Raw genomic sequence first — 22,743 nt, 5'->3', positions numbered from 1 at the left:
TAAATAATTTCCTCAGGAATGTGTTTACTAATGGTTTTTCTGGATATTCATTTTCCTTTTAAATGTTTCATGACTGTTGTTGAGTAATTAATGTTCACTAATTAATTTTGAAATAAGAGTCCTGACCCTTCAGCAGTCTAGGAATGGAAATCCCTTAGCTGATGTGTATTCATTTAAAGCTATTCATAGTAAGACCAAAATATAGCATAGCTTAGAGGGGACAAAATACCAGTGCCTTACAGTTCTGAAACCTCTGGATTCTTAGTGAGGTGTGAGTTCCCAGAGGCAGGGCTGCAGGGATTTATTTGGGTGTTGGATCTGTGCTTGTGCTGTGAGTGACTTGGGGATGAGCTGCTGTTCCAGTGTGGCATCCATCCAGCTGCCTTTAAGTTACTGCAGTTCACAGCTTAAATGAAGTGGCTGAAAGATTATAGTGTTTCTGAGTTGAATTTTTCCATATTGTCCAAGCTCAATGGAAGCTTTTCTCTCTCTCCTCCCTAGACTGTTGTGGACTGGGAGCTTCCCTAAGACTTGGGAGTCTGTCAGCGCAAAGGAGCGCTCCTGGCACCTGCAGCTGCAGACAGACCCTGGCGCAAGGTAGGGCTTCTCAAGCAGCCTTGGAGGATGAATGCACAGACTTTGCAGTGCCCAGCAGCAGCTGCATTTAAAAGGTACCTCTGCTTTGTAAAACACCATGAATCGAGAGTCAGTTTATGTGGTGCCACTTCCTAAAAAGCGCAGCAAGGCTCACTCACCTAGATATTGCTGTAAGGTTTGGAAAATGAAGCTACTTCCAATTAATTATTTCAGACTTAAACTATTTTTGAAAGAACAAGTATTTTGAAAAGTATTATGAAAGAACCAGCTGAAGCTCCAATTTCACAGGGTCCAATCTCATTTTCATTAACAGTGGCTTTCGAAAGGTCAAAAAGATCTGTCTGAGTCAGTCAATATTACAAGATCACAAGTAGCAAAATGAATGAGTTATAATGCTTGAATGCACATGATCTGTCTGTGCTCAGTAGTAATTGACTTCAGTGACACTTTGTGGGCATTAAGTAAGAGTATGTTCTTAGACCATGGTTGTTCTCAGGGGCAAAGCATTCTCTGTGTGTCTGGAGCAGTCAGGAACTAATGAACTACTGAAACCACCATAAATCTTGAAGAAATAGTAAGAAAATATAGAATAATGATTCCTTCCTACCATTCAATTGAAAAACATGGGTTGGCTTCATTATGGCCCCATGATATTCACAGGCAAAATAAAGGAAGAAAATAATCTGAACCTAGTTAGAAAGGTAGGCACAATTCTGCTTTTATTCATGCTGAGGTAAATCTGGAGCCACTCATGTACAGCCTGAAGGTGGCCTTTATTTTTAATTGCTGTATTTTAGTGCTATTTATTCAGCACAAAAGGGGAAGGCGTCAACCTGGGAAGCAGAGGTGGTGATATCTGCAAGCTAATACCATACTATGAAGAATGTGTCTTTGTAAGAGTGAAGAAAATACTAATGACTTAGTTGGAAAAATAATTAAAGGATATTGTTGACATTTTTGTCAATTGCAAACATATATTTTACTTGCTTTCAGTTTATGAAACAATGACTAATTTCAGCTATTAATTGCTGTGATGGAGAACTGTGTATTTGAAGTTGACATACCCCTTAATTTTACATTATGCTTCATGAACCTAGTAATTTTAAATTAGTATCATTTAATTCTGAGGACAATGAATGAAATAAAGGAGACCTGGGAAGTTATGATGCAATATAGAGGAGTTTCTTCCCCTCCAATCAAGCCTATATTATTTTTCTTCTGGTGTTTTATAATATCTTATTCCTCAAAAGTCACTGTGAGGCCATTCCTACAAAAGGCTGCAAAATGCTCAAATTGCCAGTTGGGAAGTGCAGCTCTGCTTTCTGATCCTGCCTTAGCTTTGAGTCATCAGTGGGTGACTGCAGCACGCTGTGCATGTTGGCTGTGCTGCTGCAGGGAGGGGGTGGCAGCTCTGTCACAGCAGTGCTGCTTCTCCCCCAAAGCCTCTCTGGCATTCCCAGGGCAGGATGGGCGAGTCCTCTCGGTCCTACACAGGAGGAACTCTGCAGAAATGAGGGAGTGTAGCATAAATAAGGTCCCAGCAGCACCAGGTGCCCTTTGCTGGGGGAACGGGACCAGGATGTGACTCTACCACAGCAAACGGAATAGCAAAAGCTCACCAGGTGAAACAGGCAGAGGGCAACCAGAGAAATGGAAATTAAGTGATAGATCAAGTGGCAGCAAAGGCTAGCAACACATACTGGATTAAAAACATAGGTTTCCCACGTCTGAGGTGAATCTGGTAAACCTAAGATTATCTGTTTATCTAGCCCTCCTCTAATTTGACCCCAGTGGGATTCTGTGTGGGAACAAGGAGAGAAGCAGGGAAATGAAACAGCAGCTGGTGATCAGAGAAAAATGCTTAATGTTATTTGTGCCATTTGTGGAAGCCTGTGCAACCAGCACTGAAAATCCTGTGACAGGTTTGCCCAGTAAAGTAACACAAATGACATATGTTTTTTTAACTGTGGGTATTTTTCAAGGAGCTCCTCCTTCCCAAAATCCAGAAATGACTGTAACTGTGGATATCCATGAAATTCATGTTAGAGTGACTAGTAAAAGTGAAGGAGCTTTTATGCATTCAGAAGAAGAGCTGCACAATACAGAGCTGAGATCTTGCTGCTGGAGTTAGGCTGTCTCCATAACTGAGAGCAAAGTGTGTACATTGAACAGGCTGCCCTGTGCTTTCCAGGTATGTGCATTTACTCCTTTGGGTGATTTATATGTAAATTAAACTTAAAGCCATAAAGAGAGACTGGGTGGAGAGACTGCAAAGTGTTGGGCACAGCATATTCTGGAAGATCGTGCACTTAGAAGGGGCACTTTGCGTCAAGTGTTATTTTGCCGGTGTTAGCCTGCCCTCTAGGTGCTAGATTTCTCTTTGAGATATATTGCACAGGTGGCATGTATAGACTGTTCTCTGTGTGTGTCTGTTTCTAGGACACAACATTTGTTTAAAGTCAAATTCTCTACCTAGAATTGGTCTTACAAAACCAAGCTGCTTTCTGATGTGTTTCTTGTCACAGGTGTCTTTGGGGAAGTGTCAGTGTAAGTGCTTTCTAGGCAGCCTGAGAAGTATGGGGAAATTGCAGCAAGAATAAAATCATGGTAGTAGTAATAATAATAATAGTAGTGAAACAATAATGCACAGACAAAATTAACTTCTTGTAATTCCAAAATAATATTTTTTACCATCTTTACCTTTAAAAACCATAACTTTTCATCTCCATCTGCTTCGTGGATACATAAGATAAGATCAGTCTTTAAATCTGAGAACCAACAGAAGGTCAGTTGTCAAGGGAGTTATCGAGCCAAGAGGTATGAAACTTGATGAGCCAAATATAATTTGGCACTATTATTTCAAAAAGACTTGAATTCTGTGCATCAACCAAATGCCATAAAGAGTTAGCTGAGCAGGGAGAGAAATACTTTTTGGTTCTTCCTATGTCATGATTAAATAAGACATGATATGCTTGTATGATATTCCTGTTTTTCTGTAATGGATTCAGATTCATGGCATTACAGAGGTGGCTCAAGATGATCAGTTAACCAAATTTATTCAAGTATTGCTTTGGATAAAGAAAGGATAGTCCTGGGATTAAGTGGAAGTTTATGACACCAAGAAATTTCTCTTGGATCCATTTTCTGCTATTGTACTTCTTAGCTGATGTGTCCATTTAGTTGACTTGTGTCTCAGTTTCTCCATTTGTAGTAGCACTGTCAGTTTTTTTGAATGGGTACATGAGCTCTGTTTGAAGTTCTAGTGGTACTGCTTTTTACAGCCTGATGTTCTGTAGGGCTTCTCCAGTTCATATGTGGATGTACTGCCCTGGTAGAAAAGAAGGAAAAAAAAAACCATTCTGCTGTGGCCAGGTCTGCTCTGAGCCCAACTTTCTCTGCATCCAAAATGAGTTAATCAGTTTGTTGATATTTATGTTTTGGAACAAAACTGGAAAAAAAGGATGAAGTTAATGAGGACAGATAGTAATGAGGGATGAAAACTTTGCCTCTCTTGGGTTTTACACAGAGGGCACTGTGTTGTTGATGGATGTGCATAAGGAGAGTAGCAAAGGAAAACAGAATCAAATTATTTGGGGAAGAAATGGGGTAAATTGAAATGACTTTGCTTTCACAGACTGTACTGCAACTCCTAGCCTTTAAATTTGTCCTTTGACCTTGAACTTTGAGTGCATGTTTTTCTGGTATAATAGAGAATCTTAGTTCTGCAGTAGAGGGAAAGAAAATAACTCTTAGCTGATTACTATTTGTTACCAAGCACTAGCAAAGGATTTCCAGCATTTGAGAGCTGGGCACTGCGTCCATCTGAAGTACATTTAATGACACAGCCTCTGGTTTATTAATGGATGAATACTTCTGTGCAGCCTTTCTTGCTGGAGAAATGTCATCATCATGCTTCAGCTTTGCCTGTTGCTTGGTAATTAGGCTGCTTTTCTGTCAAGGAAGACATGTGAATTTGAATCCTTGTTAGGAAGGGAGCTGATTAGCTCTAGCTCTTACTTTTACAATTCTTATTCTGCCTAAGTGGATGAGTTTAGGAGAAATCATTGAAATGGGGAAGGTACCAATGCCAGCTTATCTGGCAAAGTCTTATACAGAGCTCAACGTGTGTCCTGGGTGTATTCATCAGATGTACAGCTTTTGGCAGGGGAACCATGTGTCTAGTGTTCCTGAGGATCTGGGCTTCCAGGTCATACTCTGTTATGATGAAAACAGCCCTGTTCCAGGTCAGCAGTAGAAATCTGAATGCACAAGAGGTCTAAAATTGGTCACTGTGTAGTCCACAGATGACTGGAGGGAGCAGTAGAAGCTGAAATCAGGGATCCAGGGCTGTGGTTCTGGAGTTGGAAGCACATGCTCCAGTGTGCTGAAGTACATTCACAGATGCAGCCATCAGCCTTTTTACCATTAAAATGTATCAAAGCAGCAGCATTAGAATAATATCTTCTCAAGTCATTTAAGTATAATACGGGTTTCAGGAGAGTGGTTTTCCTATCAGCTGTCAAACTTGCTGGGAATATTCAATCTGACCTGTAATCAGAGGTTTTTTGTGTGAGTAACAGGCCCTTACAAATCAAGTGCTAATTATCTGAGGGATGAATGAGTCCTAACAGAGTGAAAAATGGATATGTCTGTCAGTGATACTCCAGTACATGTCAACTTGAAGTTCATCAGATTCCCAACTTACTGTATTCCCTGCTGCCAAATTACAGTCTCCTTAGGTGCAGGTGTTGGACTTGCATTGGGTTTGACACTGTCACTATGAGATCTTTGTATTTTAAATGTTGCTTTAGGCTTAAAAGAAGAAATATGTTAGCACAAGTCTCCACAGCTTGGCAGACAGCTCTGGATTCCCTTTGTCAGACAGATTTTCTGAAGCACCCAGCTTTGAAAAAAGGTGTCTTCTCAGAGGCACACTGAGCTGAGCCCCAGGATCCTTATTCTGTGTCAGATTTCTACATTGCAGTGTCTCATGAGTCATGCAGGTGATTGAGTGCCCCCTGACATGAAACACAATGGGCTTTGTGCAATGTCGGATTTCCATTTGCTGTGAGTAATAAACCATTAAGTGTGCTATGTAATGATAATAGAGGTAATTTTTTTTTTAAATAAACTTGTTAATTTTGCCAAGTTACCATTTATCATTAAACAACCACCAAGAGTCCCTAGGATTTCTATTCCTTGCAGCTTAAGTTTATTTTTTTCGCTCTTGGCCATTTTTAACTACAGTGAAATTTTAACAGGCTCTCTTGAGGTCCACAAGAGTATGTAAAGTTCAGCTGCTCCCTGGTGTCCAATTCGAGGATCCCTAGAATAATTCTGTTTGGTAAGCGACGCAGTAATTCTCATTCCCTAATTGCCCCTGTTCCCTCATCATGTGTCTTGAGGGAAGAGTAATCCTTGATGAATGATAAATTTCCCTTCATGGAGTTTTACTGCATGGTTTAAGGTCCCTCTCAGAGAACTTGTTGATTATAAATCACATGCAATTTCTGTCAAAGCTTGGGAATCACAAGTTAATGATAATTTCTTGAGTTTTTAAAAAAGAAGCAAGAAGTTTGTAACAGAACTCTGCAAGAAGAAATCAGCTGTGTTGTTGATGTCTCCTGTAGCTTAAGACATCATTGTTAGCTGTCCTTTTCTGAGATGAGAGAGCTTTTGGATGCTGATAATTTATGGTGTCAGAGAGACAGGATCAAGCATGCCATAATTTTCAGTCTTTAAAATAGCTTTGACAGTTCCATGGGATATATACCCTTTACAAAACAAAGAAAACAATTTCACTTTGATCAATAACAAATGCCATAGGAGGAGATTATTCCTTTCAGAAAATCAGCTTCCTCTGAGGGAAAAAAAAAAAAAAAGCTGTAAAAGACTTGTGATATTTTCATGCAGAACATGAATTTTCCTGTTCTGGTTAATTAAGAAAATGTCATTGAAGTTGAAACTGTCATAGCTATGAAAGAATGCTTGGCTTCACACCTTGAGAAAGGAAGAAATGCACTTTTAGATTCAGTGGTAACTCAATAAATAATAGGTCTTGCTTTATCAGTGCTTAGATATGGAAACAAACAGCAAGAAAATAGTAACTTAGATATTTGAAAACCAAACATATCTAAACAAAGCTATTTTTTGAAGAGAATATGCTCATGATATGGAAAACTGGGAGCTGATTGTGCAACTCTTAATGCAACAGGGCCATGATCTTTTTTATTTAAATTTGTGGAAAGATTGCTGTTTTATGTGGTGTGTACCTGCATTATGATAGCAGATATATACACAGATTCATTCTATGTAAAATATACCTTAATAAAATTGAACATTTTGCAGTCATTAAAAAATATATTCCTGGTCAGGTTGTAGCCCAACACCCAACATTCAGGAAAAATAATCAAATCAGCATAGTGTTCATTAAATATATGCAATATAATTTCTGGTTAATATCAACAATAAATTGATGTCCATTTAGGAAAAGGGGACTCACCAACCTTCTTGAAGCAATTCTATACAAATTCAGTACAGTTGAAGAAAAAATTAAAATGGCAACTCTGTATTTGCCTCTTACAGCACAAAATCTCAGAAGTCTGAAAAATTAATGAAATGCTTATCATTTTTTAGACATATTTACCAATTTTACCAAAAGTTGTGTAATGAAAAAAGGTAATTAAAAGCAAAATAAATTTAATTTCTGATGTTGCTTTTGATTATTTCATAAGTGACTGGCATGAACTTAGAGAATATAAATATGAGCTTCTGCTAGCCTGCAGATGTCCAGGTTCTCCTTGTAACTCTGATCTGCTGACTGATTTATTCCTCCCCTTCTCTCTTTGGTGAGAGTCTGGGTTCATTCAAACAGAATAATTTCAAAGTGATTAAGCTCCATTTCCAGTGATGCAGGTAGACTTTCACCATTTTCTGCTTGGTTAGATTACATTACCTTGGAGCAACTGGGTAGAGAATAAGGTTGTACAACCACTTTACTACCAGTAGTATTTTAGTGATGAAAGTAAAAACATGGCTGGAAAAAGGAATACTGCAATTATTCATCTAAGGGCAGTGTCACCAGTTTTGATGAGCTCGAGCTTTTTTACTTAATATTAATCTCTTCAGGACAGTATTAATAGCTGAGTTGCACTAATACAAGCTGGATAGGAACCAGTTGCTGAACTAGAACTCTGCTTTGTAGCATGTGAGACACTGGAAGGGAGGGTGGCAGGGGGAAATTTAGTACCTGGGGGGTCTAAATAATGCTTTTGAATATGGTCACTTTAAGAGAAAACTTTATTTAACAAAGAGAATATTTTTTCAGTAAATGTTAATATATGTGGTTTGTTGAGTGATTCTAAAAATACTAAGTTTATTAAGTTTTCCAAACATGTTTTTAGAACCTTTAGCCTCCCATCTCATGCCCAAGGAAATTATATTATTCTGCTTCAGTTGCTGCTGAATTCTTGGTTTACTTCAGGTCTGCTCACTGTTTTCCACCCCTCACCTCTCCCACATTTAAAAGCCAGACCTTTAGCAGTGGGCAGGATGACAGAATTTCATATAGGCTGGGAAATATTTTCAGCTCCACTAAAACAAGTCCCATGTAGCCACTCACCTCATCTCCTGGGATTTTGAAAAACACCTCAGCAGATGTTGCTAATCTCCAAAGGCTTCCTTTAGCTGCAAAGTTCCCCTCTCTCTCTTGTCTTGGCAAACATCTGCCTCCTGGCATATCCTGTTCCTTTTAGGAGAGATCCAGCTGCAAATTTCCCTGACACATGGGAGTTCTCTGCTCATTAGTGCAACTACAGCAATAACAGCAAAATCCACTAACTTTACACATAGGACATACCTAGATTGTATCATCATTCAAGGCAGGCAGCATCCATCTACAGACTGAAGTTCCTTCATGATGGAATTATTTTTTCCAGGAGTGCCAAAGACAGAATTTTTGGGAGTAGGAGCCTGCTAAAGCACAGCACCCATTTACAGGGCCATTTGCCTGTGCTCAACAGCATAAATCTGAGAGTATGGCTCTCATGGGAGTCAGCTGTTGGGTTTGCAGCTTGCTCAGAAAACATGGGGGTTTTTATCTATGTTGCAACACATCTTTCTGTTTACAGGGCATCTCATACTGCAGATAGTATACATTAGAAATTAATGAAGGCTGAGTTAAAATTACCAAAACAGCACTTTGTATTTATAAATACTTATGTTCATTATGAACGTGTTATTTGTACATATAATCTCCTCCAGCTGAGGGAATATGGATATTTCTGAACTTTTTTTTCCCATGGGGATTGCTGGTTTTAAGTTTTTTGCCACCTTCTTCTCTCCTACAAAAAATATTTCCTTTTTTTAAGCAAGTCCATGCTTTATGAGTGTAAGGATAATGCTCATGGACAACCTTGTATGATCCATGGGAACAAGGATCTAGAGACAGCTTGAAGGGAACAGCCAGGGCTAAAAGGTAAGAGTCAACCAGCAGGTGGATCAGCACTTGTGGGACTAAAATAGCTCAGAGCCATGGAGGTGAAGGAGGAGTTAAACTGAAAGATTTTATAAAGCCCACTTTTTCCAATCACTAATCATGACAATGGTCAGATTCCTTTCCCCAGCTGTAAGGACAGAGCACCAAATGCATAGTCATAAAATTATTTATTTTTAATAATTTGAGACTTGAGTTTAGCTAACAGGATAGAGAACTGGAGCAAGAAATAAGTATCCCAAGAGCCCAACACCAGACCTGGCACCTGCCCCTTTCTGCTGACTGTGCATTGATGCCCTCTGTGAATTGCCCCTCATCCCTAGGTTTATGACTTGGATGTAAATTTCTTGCTGTGGGTGATCTCATCCCTGGCCAGACAATGTGAATCCTTCCCAAACAATGTGGAAGAAGGTCTGTCAGAATGTAAGCAGTAGCTTGTCCTGCCACTGTTCTACCCTGCTGTAGGCCATGCCTTCTAAACAGAAGGATGTCCTGTGGATTACTGTGGGCAAGGTAACACTGGGCCTTTAGGTGGTCCCCTTGTGCCTCTCAGAAAAGGAATAAAAGTACCCCTTATGCTCAGCTGCCTAGGACCTCACTCAAAAAATGAACCTTTCTCACACTCCCCTCAAATTTTAGGCATGAGAATGATCATATATACATAGCTGAAAAGAAAATCTGCTTAAATTCCTGTTGTTGGCATCTGCGTTGTTAGCACTTCTTCTCTGTATCCTTTAAAAGTAGTTTTGTTAGAATACTGTCACACCTTTGCCCTGCTGCTAATCAATGCTTTGCATAGCACAGCTAGTAAATAATCATAGTACTTAAATTTTTTTTAAAAAGGTTTGCTCTGATTTTACTCAGTTTTCTTACTGAATGATGGATTTATTTTCTCTGTCATGCTTTTGGGAAGAGGGCTTAGATTTGTATTTTTTATTTTTCAGAAGAAAACATTAGTCCAATGATGGCTAAGGAAAATTTTTTCCCAAGATTCTGCTTCATAGACAAGTGACTGCTTTGAGATTTCCTACTTTTCAAATGAAACAAATTGTAGTTATTTCTGGATGTTTAAAGAGTCATGTTGAATGTGTCTTCAGGCTTGTGCATAACAATTTTATGGTACACATAGGTAAAAATCTGTAGTAAAAATGGAAGTTTTCTCATAGCTATGCATGTCTTTCACTATGCTGCTGAGTTCCTGAGCCCCAGCCATAGGGAGCAAACAAAGAGCTCCTTAGATGGTGTTTGATCTCCAGAATGAACTGCAGCAATCTGAGCACTGGCCTGAATTAAGCAGTTGTCAGCAACTCTGTACATGATGGCTAACACCATCCTGCTCACTGGTCCTCAGTCCCTTTTTGTAGTCAAAGACACCAGCTGTGACTCAGCTATTGAGAAAGCTGTCCTAATCCATGGACATGCAACATGGAATGAGCTTTCATTAGAAGAACAAAAACATGTTTTAGTCTTCAGTTGAGTATATTAAGTGTTGCAGGAAAAATAAAGCTAAGGTTTGACTTCCAAAGCCAGAAAAAGATATTTCCTTGTGTTCTTTTCTGTTGCCTAGAAAGGTGATCTGCTTAATTCTGATGAGCCATAAGACAAATGTCAGTCATTAAAAATAACAGTAATAAAAGAAAAGAAACCAAAGCACAAACCTGATATTCTTCTAAAATTTTCTTAGAGGTTTTCCTGTTTTGTTTTTTTTCCCCCCCCCTCCATAAACTACAAATGGAGACATGGATATTTATAGTACAAAGTACAGATACATATTTTCATATATGAAGGAATTCAAACATCTAAACCAACTTTAGGTTTTTAACTCTCATTTTGACAGTTTTGTGTTTCAGCTACATTTTACTTCTAGTGTGAAAGTGTCAGGCATGGAAGAGAAAAGGAAAGCTTATCTCAAAAAAACCTTCTGTGGTATTTATTCGTCTTCTCAAACAGCAACATCCAAAATAAGTGTTTATAATAGTCTTAAGAAAGTGCTACTTAATTCTACAGGTCAGAGCACATAACTTTCTGGGGTGAAATTCTTGAAAGGAGTGTAAGCAGTAATATCAGATCCAGTAATATATAGTTTTGAAGCATGAAAAAAGGTTTCCTGGACTGAAACTTCTTTTGTGTCAAGTGTTAGTGGGTCAGTAAACTTATCTTCCAAACAAACTGAAAGGTTTTCCCACATCCTCTGGGCACTTTGGAAAGATATTAATATTCAGAGCAGTGATTTAAGCCAAAATGTCTGAATAGGGATTAAAGGGAGTGATGTTTACCGGACTTTTTATTATCATGGTTTGACACAGTTTTCTCTTTGGTAGAAGACATGTTTAAAAGGATAATTTAGCATGACCAAAGCCAGTGATGAGCTGTAGAAAATGCAATATCAGATCTTTGCAGCTGGCTGCCTCCTGTGTTGCTGGTGTGATTCTTGGAACATGGGTTGTTCATGCTTTTGAAATCTGCCACCAACAGATCACATGTTTGGAACCCTAGAAGTGTGCAATACACAATTGTATCTCCTGAAAGAGTGGAAAAAAACCTAGAATTTGACAACTTTTTTTAAAAGTACAATGTATGAGAGAGACTGCAATAAGCTGGGATGACATAACTTGTGAGGCTCTGAATAAAAACATGGAAAGTTGTGGGTTTTTTTAATCCAATGGTTTGTATTGGAACCCATTAGACATCTGTTTTTGGTGGCTGCTCTGGATCTATAAAGATGGGCATTACTGACACGAGTATTGCTTAGGCTGCACTTTTCATCGCTGGAGCTATTAATGAAATGCTGGATGCTGATCACTCCAAACATTTGCAGCTTCAAAATTTGTTTGATAACACAAAACTAATGAAGAAGAAAAATCCACAAAACTGGAGTTGTTCCCAAATGTCTGGGGTTTCTTGTTTGGTTTTGGTTTTTGGTTTTTTTTCAGATTAAATCTGAATTTTTAACTTCAGGAAGACACGTAGGCTTGAGAGAAACTTTGATAATGCATGCATGGTTCTGTGAAAACAAAAATTAAATCCTAGTTCAAGTGATTCAAAACATCACTTTAATTCAGTCTGAGGAAAAAGTGTCATTACTTCTGAGCCTGCTTCCTCAACCAGGAGGGTTCGTGTCCTTTGGTTATTGCCAGAACATTCTGGGTCTCTCCTATTTATTCATATTTTTTGTAAACAACTGTGCAATTCATCTTCAAAGTGCCTCTGCTGACATGAAATGTCACTGGTTGGAAACTTCTCTGTCTACTTCTACTGTTATGGCTGCAGAGTCACTCGTGTCATTTTTGAGAACACCATGTAAAGGGCTTCTCACCAGCACTTGGTGTTTCCCTGGTGCCATGTCATTTCACAGCTGGAAGCTGGCAAATGTACTGTAATTTTAACAGGTGGGTAGCTGTGAGACAGACCCTTTGCATTCATGGCTACAGTGTGAATTATAAAATTAAGAGAGACACAGAACTGTCCAGCTGGCTGTCCAGAAAATTTGTCTTTAAAAGCAAAGACTGGCGATACTTTGTAGACCTGCACAATATTTGAACATTTTCTTATTTTTCATGGTGCAAATAATAGAAATTCCATTGGTTTGGTGCTTATTCAATCTCATTCAATTTTATTCAGCAAGAGCTAAAAATGCTTTCATTCATTCCTTAACTTTTACGTCTGGAGTATATGTAGCTTTTCTGCATCCTAATCTTTACACCATTTTTGGTTAGACTTCCTGAATTGCTATAAGTAAAATCTGCTTTTGGCTTAAATTTAAATAACAGGTACAGTCACTAAAGAAATAAGGATAAAGCATTGTCTTAAAGCACAGTGTCAGACCTGTTAATTGCTTGGCTTCAAGGCATATTGATTGACAATATTACTGCTCTGATTTCCAAGTCAACATGCTCCCAAGAGGAGTCTATCATGGAGAGAACAGATTAACCAACAGTACAGGCTGCAGCAAGGGCAGCCTTGTTTTTTGTTTTTTTGTTTTTTTTTTTTTTAACCTCAGGAAACCCTTTTTCAGACTGTGATGAGGTGACTTCGCAGATCTTGTGAGGGAAGAATTTAAAGGTATATCCTAGTTTCCTGCTATGTATCCACAACCCCAGAATGGGCTGATGGGTCAAGGGTTAAAAACCTCCACTGAGCTGCAGGGCAGAGGAGCTCAGACTCCCTGGGATGCAGCTTTTTGCTGCTTCTAGCTTCCCTAGAAGGAATGGAAGTTATCAATAAGAGATATCTTGGAAGAGGTCTATGCATGAGGACAGTCAAAAGGAAAAAGAAAAATTCAGGCTAGCTGTCTCATCACATATCTCAAAGTGAAGATGGAGGTCTGTCAGTGGGTGCCAGATTGAAAAGGAAAAAGAAAGGGAACAGCCCAGTTTCCTGAGCAGGCTGTGACAGGGAGGGAGGCAGGTGACATTTTCATTTAAATGGCTGTTTTCATTGCAAATACCTGTTTCCATGGCTGCTTCATACACCTTTAAAATATTTTTTGACTACTGAACAGACTGGAAATGCTGTTGTTTTCAATTGGAGAAAAATAAGAAAAAAATAATCAAAAACCCCCATATTTCACCTTTGTTATTGCTGTTTTGAATCTTACAGCAAAAGTTAATATGTTCCAAATAAATCTCATGGGTGATAATGAAGTTTGTGAACCAGAGGAAGAGAGCTGAGGTTATCATGGAGCCAATACTCTGCTGATTGTCCAGAAAGTTCTCACTGGGTATTTGAGTCTCATCACAGCCCAGTGGGTTACATCAGCTTAGGGAAATGCTGGTACATCTCTCTTGTGGGCTAGAAGCAGGGGGAAAAAAAAGTATACACAGGGTTTGAGACTGTTGAGCTTTTAAAAACAAATTAGCCCATGTTACTGTTTCAGAGCATGCACTCCATTCTGCTGGGCTGGAAATGCATCCTGATTGCCTGTGAAAAATGAAACTGCACTGCCTGACCTTCACCTAAAGAAAGCAATCTCAGAAATCCATGCCCACATCTGTGCCTTGGCTAATTTTTTTTTACATCTGCGTGTCAGGATGAGGCATCCACAAAGCAGCATTTTCACTCCAGAAATGCTAGAGAAGTTAAGCACTGGGAGAAGTGTTAAGAAAGTATGAGATTTCTGGGGATAATGCTGACATTGGCTAATTGAGAATTTGGAGTGTACTTGTCTCTTTTATAGGCTAAGACACTTCTTTGGGACTCTGCTTCTTTCAAAAAGACACAGGTAATGTGGAAGAACATGTAAATGGCTCCTTGATGAGACAGCCCTTTAATGAAGCAAAATACTCTGGCAGTCCAGTCAACGTCTTTCTACATCAGCTCCCTGTAACTACTGGGAGAAAACAGATTGTGTCAAGAAAGGAAAAGTAGAAAAGAGCACTGGCATAACCAGGGACACAGGCTGGGAAACAGAGGATGAGGCTTATGAGAAAGAGGCTATTGCTAACACCAGCAAGAAGCTTTCCTAGCATGTGAAGCTAAAGCATAATACTGATCTCTTAAGAATTAAGCAGGGGAAAAACTGCTTCTAGTGCAATCAGAATTATTTAAATGCCAGAGGATCCCCTGGTCTTATTCAGTTGCCAAATAAACTATATTTGTTATGAAAATTGCCATGCAGCTTTATGCTTTGAAAAATGACTTTTTAATGAGGTGGTTTAGCCTAGCCAGCTTAAACAGAGGCCTAAAATATATGGCTGTGGCACTATTCAGCAAGAACTCTTCTGTTTCCATATGGGTGGGTATCAGTCATGCTCTGTTTCTGTGACATAGCTGTCTAGGGACAGCAAAACAGAGGTTTGTTTTGCATTTTTTGATATATCAGTTTTATTCCGCCAGATTAATACAGAGAAAATCTAAATTTACCCTTGTAGATATCATGTGAGGCATGCACTCAAACAGAATTGGTAAGAAACTCTTAGGAGCAGAGCAGATATTTCTGTCTTGCTGTATATTTTGCTGTGACCATGGAATCAGCCAAAGCAACTGGTACTTCTTCACTGCAGTCTTCTGTATGCAAATTTATTTCCACAATATCTGCCACACATCCATCCAGTCCTGACACATTTTGTTACAAATCCAGCCTTTGTAACTGCTCTAGACATCATTCTCCTCTGTATGAAGGATAAGTATGGAATAGACTTGCATTCTTTAGTGCTCTTGATCTGACTCCACTCCACAGGACTTCACTTTGGAGACCTCACTGAGCAAATTATACCTTTGATAAATGTCTTACATGAATCTGAGCGATTCAAAAATCAAGATATTTTGCTCTCTTTTAGCAATACCAACTGCACTGCAGGAATGAGAGCTTTGCAATGCTTTGAGTGGGAGGATATACTTTAAACACAGGTCTCTCCAAATGGTATCCTCAACCCTGTGTATCTGGTTCATCACTCTTAAAGGCCTAGTCTGGAGTCTCCTTTCTCTGAGCAGCAGAGGAAGGTCAAAGAAGAAGCTGCCTGTCACAAGCTGTCTGACCAGCAATCCACAAGGTGGTCTGACAGCAGGACCATCGTGTCATTAGCACTCCCATCTCTGCTTACTGGAGAGCTCTTGTCGCTGCTCTGAACAATTCAGTGGGTCACACTGAAAAAAAGAATCAAATCCCACAGTGATGCCTCTTGAGGTGAAAAGAAGAGATGGATAAGCACATGAATTATTTATTCTTATGGCCCTGTGCAGAAGCAGAAGTGTTTTAAAACAGTTTCTTGAGGTTTATTCGCTGCTTTGTACTTCTGGAACCATTAAAAAGTTTTTGCACTGGATAAACCCTGAGTGCTCTAGACACTACCATTGTATGAAAGAATACAATAAACATTGCTGTTGCTATCTTGCATATGTGTGTATATATATATATATATACAGACGTATACATATAAGCATGCCTGTAAATAATGCAGGAATAAATAAAGATAGTGATAAATCCTGATGCATTTGTGTAACACTGTGCAGGCAAGATGAATTGGTCACTCAGATGTTGTCTCACTCCTGAAATGCAGCCACCTCCAGGAAGGATCACAAATGTTGTCACACTGCAAAAAAAAAATTGAGACAGGCAAGTTGAAAATACTAGCTACAACTGCCTCAGTCAGTGCATAAATTTATACTGTTGTAATAAATTTATCCACTAGAGTTTCTTGCTTAGAAAATTCAGAAGCATATCTGATTAAAAAAAGCAAAATCAGTGCATGATTATCCCTCTTTTCCCAATCAATACAATCACCCCAGCAGTGTAGCTTATTCAAAAGCACTCATCATATCTGCTTTGTGTGAAGAAAGACTCTTATCACCTCTTTGTGATTTTATAGCTGTGAGTATTTTTCTAATGCTGCTTCCACTGAGCTGTGGATCAGGGTCGCACATGTGGCCAGAGAAAAACAAGCATAATCTGCTAGGTGTTTGTGAAACTGCAAGCTTTGAAAGACATGCTGCTTAGGTCTTACAGCAATAAAGTGGGCCTTCCTAATAAATCACAGTGTTTGCAAGCTGTGTATAACAGATTCTTGCCTATGAACTTTCTCTTTCCCTTGGATAACTCCCGCTTTCTTGAAACCACTTCATTTACATCTCTCTGAACCTAAAGGCTGTGTTTCTGTCTCCTTTGCTGCTGTCGGGGGACTGTTCTTTCTTCTTTATCTTTCCTTCTTCCTGGGGCTCTGTATTGGTTTTTGTGTGACAGACATAGCAAGGTAAAAAGTACCAACTGGCAGAGCAGGGTAGGAATGCATACCTGCTGTTAAACATGCATCCAGTGCTACTGCCAGGACTAGATTTGCCATCTACTTACACTGTTACATTTCAATTCTTGGTAAACTACTTTTTTCTCAGCTCTTAGTCATTTTTGCATAGTCAGACATGACTGGTGCTTTAGTAAGAGCATCAGCTTTGTGTTGTGGACAGACAGCTGCCTGTAGCTTGAGCCTATTCATGCCTAATGTAAATCAAAACCAATGTTTTTCATCTGACAGCTTAACTAAGGTTCTGTAAGCATTCCCACTCTTCTCTATCATTTGTCTTGGCTGAGAGCAAGTCACTGAAGAGCAAAAATAGTGCATTCCTGCAAACCTGCAGTGAGTGCTGTGGGTGTAATCGAGGGAGCTCAGTAAAGGTGCTGAGCAGCCTGGTCTGATCTCATAGCTGATCCCACTTGGAGCAGGAGGTTGGACTGCAGACCTCCTGACTTCCTCTTTATCCCAAGAGAGCATCACATGATCTTGTCTGTGATCCTGGTCTTATGGTTGTAGGATCCTGTGTGTCTGCACCAGCCAGTGTGGTTTTATCACTGCAATATTCTTAGTCCAGGGTAGAGCAACTTTCAGAAAAATAAGCTATACGAGATATACTTTTGGTAGAGATTAGATGCACTCTAAAGCCTGCTCTGGGCTACCCAGACTGTGCTAGGAGGGCCCCTAAGTCTTGCAAGGACATAGGAGAGAGGTGAGGAATAATGAAGTAACTTGAGCTGCTAGGATTTTTTTCTTCTCGTACTTTGAGTCACCTTACTTGGTTCTCCTAGCTTGAAGGCAGAGCTGTAAGAAATCCTTAGAGAACTACTAGTATCTGAATGATGGAGCCATCATATTCACCTCAAAAGCAGCCTTAGTAAAATGGAACTGAAATTATGTCCCGACTGTCTTATGTCTCAGTTTCCTAAGTAATTTCCCTCTTATTCACTTAACCCACCAACTGTCTGAAATTTCATTAGCTCCATGTCTTACGATCCTAGGATGTCCTGAGGGACTGTTGTGTTAGGGTCACCTGATGGTGGCTTCATCATCTTTGCTAATTTCAACTCAAGAGCCAGGACTGCTCACAAATATACTGTGTGTTAATCAGCAGAGCAAGAATTTTGCTTTCTTGCTTTTTCAGCTGCACACATTTTATCATTGAATTCTGTTGATAGTTAGTTTTGTAAAGTAATGAAATAGCTCAAAAATATTCTCTGTGGTCACTTCTGAACAGCTTACTGCTGCTGAAGCTATATGAAAATAATGCTTCACCATATTTTAATATTAAATTTGTTTGTGACTGTCTCTAGTGTAAACTGAAAATTGCAGCCACCTTACATCTTGAGGATGGCTTAGCCAACCTGAAATCTCAATCCAAGCAAGTAAGTTCAGATTGCATATCATTCTAGTGATATCATTGATTGCTTTCCCTGGGAAAAACAATTCCACACCACAGGTATTGACTAAGTAATTAGGGAGAGCAAAGAGATACAAGAAGTGATTAAAAAAAGTATTTAAAAATAGTTCCATAAAGTATTTTTTATACACACTCAGCACTGAATGGGAGTTTATCCCTGGTTTTAAAAATCCTTCGTTTGTGTTAATGAACATAGGGTTAAAATTAGTTTTCAGTGGAGCAGTTGTGCAGTTCTTCCCATGCAGTCTGTGGTATAAACTGTTTCTTTCAGAGTGGCAGCCAGATACCTTAGCAATCTCATGGAATTACACCAAAAATTACTATTTGTTTTTTATTATGAATTTAATATTGTTGAAACACTTAGTTGACAAGAACATTTCTAACTCTACATGCAGAGAAATCCATTCTCATCAGCCTCTGCTTTGAGAGATCTGTGCACTGTAATACCATCTATTAGAATCTATGTGCTGTATCATTGAACATTATAGATAAACTTACAGATTTTCACCTAATGTTTGGGGGGCCGTAAAGAAGGAATAGAAATACAGAAAATGCTATAATCTCTTTAGTTCCTTTATGCACTTCATTTACTAAAAAACATAAAATGGATAGTAAAATATTTACTACTACTTTGCAGCTCTCAAATGGCAAAAACCAAATTGTCTAGTGTTTCACTTTTGCAGAAAGACAGCTTCAAGCAGGCAGCCACTGAGAGATATAGACTTTTTAACCAGTGCGCTTTGAGGACTAACATAAATTTCTTACTGGTCCATGCATCACTGGTATTGGGACTTCTGGCATTTCTGGTAAGTCCAGAAAAGTCAAAAAATGTGGGTTTTTGCTCAACTCAGGTAAGAGATTAAATGAAATTTTTGAGAGCTGCAAACGACCCAATTGAAGTGATTTAAGAAAAAGTAAACAACAGAAATTATCAGTTAAGCACTTTGATTTTCTGTTGAAGCAGACAGCTCACCTATTGAGATGAACACTGACTGCAGCTCAGATGGGAATGGTAACCTTTAATACTGTGTAACACAAAGTAAGTGTTTTACCAGGAGAGCTCTTGAACCTTACCAGAGTGACATTCTTGAGTGAGGTATGTGTGTTTCGAGTTCCAATCAGAAACATTTCCCAGCCCTGTAGTTCCACAAAAAGAAAGAATCAAATGGATTTTGGCTCATGTTATAATGTAACATAATGGAAACATAAAATTACAGTCATCCATATGAAAAACACTATTGAATAGACCTTAAATTTCATCCTTTTTCTAATTTCACCTCTACCTTGCGTGAACTAGTCAGTCCAGTTTAAGCTGTTTTCATTTCAACTGGATGAAAAGCAAGCCCTGCCTTGATTTTAACATTCACCATTGCAATGCAGGGATAATCCTCTTTCCAGTGTAAATCATAATCTGAACATAGTTAACTCGTGCAATCTGTGTGGATTCTATGGATTTTGTCATCTATTTGATGACACTTGAAAATTACTTAATACAGACTTAAGCACATCCCATTGTTCTACTATTTTGCAAATTGTTTTTGCTATCTCTAGGCAGAAAGTCTTTTCTCTGTGTTTCAGAGGACTTAAAAATTCTATACATCTCATACTATCATATTTCATCTGTATTATATTTTGCCCACCATCTTTTTGCCACTAGGTAATATATTCTTTAGGAAATGTAAATATACACATCCTGACATTTCATGTCTGGGATAATAGTCCAGTATTCTTATTCTGGAATCCAACTCCTTATTCATGGAAGTGTAGAAAAACACAAATAGAAATTAATTTGAAATACAAATATACTTGGAACTGCCTGCAGAATAAAAAAAAGAGAAAGGTTTTATTAATTTAAACATTAATAAGACAAAGAATGGCAAAGAATTTTGTTTTTTTTTCACTGAAGGAGAAAAGTCATCATAAGATGCCCCTCCATCCCATTGTGAATTTGGCTAATTGTTGTACTAATTGTTGAATTGTTGAACCTTTCCTGACCTTCTCCTGGGGAGTGTTGCAGGAGAATTGGCAAACCAAGAAAGCCAAAGCTGAGACTCTCTTGCTGAAGTTGGCTGTTGGAGATTTGTTTGGGTCTTTCAATCCCATATGTGTTCAGCAATGCCTGACATGGCAGAGACTCTGGCAAAAATGGGCATAGAAATATATCAAGATCTACTTTCTATTGATGCAAATGATATATTAAATTCAGGCAACTGCAAAAAGTGTATCATATTGGAAACAGGATCAGTGATGCTTTGTGTTATACTCCCCGTGGAAACAGGATATTTACTTTTAAATTAGTTTCCTATTATCAACCTGTTAAGATATCCAAAGCTTATGAAATAGTATAGCATGGGGCAATTGCTTGAATTGAAAAAAAAGTAAAAAGCCAAATTGCTTATTTATCATTTATCAGCCTCTCTTGGCTGTCAATCTAATTTTCCTGCCTTCACTGATCATATTTTTGCTGTCTGTTTCTTAACAGATTTTGTTTTGATTGCTTCTGTTCAGTTTCTGTCTGTCATCTCAGTGTCTAAGCAGACCATATGTTAGCTTGACCCACTACCAAAAAAACTTCAGTCTGAGTTCACTTGAGAAGTTACTCTTGCTATTATTTGAAGATTTATTAATTTTTCAATGGCATCTGGCTCTTTAACACCTGCCCCAAAATCTGTTTGTGTTTTTTTCACTGCTGGCAAAAAAAAAACAAAAACCAAAAAAACCCAAAAACCCAATAATTTCTACCTTCAAATACATTCAGAAATAACAACTCTTTCAACCTTTCATCTTGCCATAAGATGGATAATTACAAAACAGCGTCTTTGTGCTGCTAAAATGCATTCTATCTGAGATACACAATGGGGAAATAGTATTATTGCCATTTTGTTGCTTCAGAAGTTGAGCCACAAATGAGCAGCCTGATCCAACTGGCCCTAGTAAAAGAATGGTGGTTTGTAATGAAGATTTCTCCCAAGCTTATAATGGATGTTGGTAAACAATTAAACTTTCTGCTTAGTTTTGAGGCTACAGAAGTCACTCAGAGAGGAAGCACATCCAGCTTTTGAACTCTGCCCTCTCTGGCACTCTTAAGACTGGCAGTAGAACTCACTAATTCCTTTCTATCTCCTGCAAAAGCAAGAGAGGAGGTTCTGAAAGAGGTTTGGAGATCCCATTGCTGGCTATTTCTAGCACTGGCCTCGAGTGGAGGGATGAATGACTTTCCAACTGCCAGAACAATGACAGGTCTGCTCACTGCCACTGAAGGGAACGAGTCTGTGACCTGTGAGGTGCAACTTCTCTTCTGCTGCTTTGCAGTGTCCTAAGATTTGAGTTTTTAGTCATTCAGTGCTTTTTTGACAGAGCCCTCAAGGCTTGCATCTGAACCTTGTCTGTGCATGAAAACAAGACCTCTATGGTTTGTGCCCAAATCTGTTTTCTTTGTAATGAATTGTCCATCTTCTGTCTTTCATTCCCTGCTGAAACTCTTCTAAATATTATGTTGCATTGAGCTTAGCCCCTCAAATTGGAGTGATATATGGGAGTCATAAATGCTGGAAAATACCTATGGGAATGCACTGAAGAGAGCCTTGGCAGAGGAGAAAGCTGTGCTAGACACAGGTAGTTATTTTTTGAATAATGCAGAGATGTAACTTGAAAATTCATTCTCCATGTAGTGTTGATCTGGAGATTAATCAGACCATGTATCTCTTTATTGATCAGGGTTCAATAATCATTCCTATATTTTTATTTGACTTTATAATTCTTACCTGTTCCCTTCAACTAGTCAAATGATAAGGAGTGCATTTTCCAAACAGTTGTGTTGTTTGTGTTATCTCTCCACTCACTCAGAACTACAACAGGATGTTTATCTACTAAAAAAAGCCCTGTCTCATTTACTCTGCAGAGCACTCCACTGCCTTCACAGTAACTGTAGCTGCAATTATCATTGTTGGCATCCAGAGACAGTGATTTTTCTATATACACTCCACGCCCTTGTGAAGTTTAATAAATGCAGTCAGCAGTTACATTATCATTTGATAGACTCATCACCTGGTAGTTGCTGCTGAAATATGCAATAAATAAAGGTCCTAGAGGGAAGAAAAAGGATTAGAAAAAATAAGTGTTATATGTTTTTCCAAAGGAATCACATTTTTTTTACCCTATGTGAAGTAATTTAATTGCAGTTTTTCTGTCTTTTTTTTTAATATTTCCTTTCTTCTGCATTTTATGAGAAGTCACCTTCAGGAATTCATTGAAGCAAAATTTAACTCAGAATCTAGCACACAAAGAAAAAACATAATAGGAAGAATTCCCTGAGATTTTGCTGAGGTCTTCACTGGCCATAGCTGGGTAGCATTTGTGGTCTGTAGAGACACAGTAATTCTAAGCATGCATCCAGCAACCTACACTAGCAAGGCTGTAGTGATGCTCCTTTGGTGGGCCTTAAAACCAACCTCTCCACAGTGCTGGAAACAGCCCAGTCAGCTTAAGGCAAAAGTCTCAGCCTTAAC

The 22,743-nt window shown here is 38.7% G+C and overlaps 1 protein-coding gene across 1 annotated transcript in view; it reads left to right on the top strand.

Annotated features, from left to right (window-relative positions):
• The first annotated feature begins 2,699 nt into the window (after positions 1-2,699).
• Positions 2,700-22,743, top strand: part of CNTNAP5 (contactin associated protein family member 5) — a 412,329-nt gene continuing 392,285 nt past the window's right edge. The window contains exon 1 of the mRNA XM_077181609.1: positions 2,700-2,788. The gene's annotated coding sequence lies outside the window, so the exon portion shown is untranslated. The remainder of the gene's footprint in view (positions 2,789-22,743) is intronic.

The sequence above is a fragment of the Agelaius phoeniceus genome, chromosome 7 (genome assembly GCF_051311805.1).
Source record: "Agelaius phoeniceus isolate bAgePho1 chromosome 7, bAgePho1.hap1, whole genome shotgun sequence".
Classification (NCBI taxonomy): Eukaryota; Metazoa; Chordata; class Aves; order Passeriformes; family Icteridae; genus Agelaius; species Agelaius phoeniceus.
The sequence above is the reverse complement of the archived record's forward strand: the minus strand, read 5'-3'. Positions and strand labels throughout refer to the sequence as shown.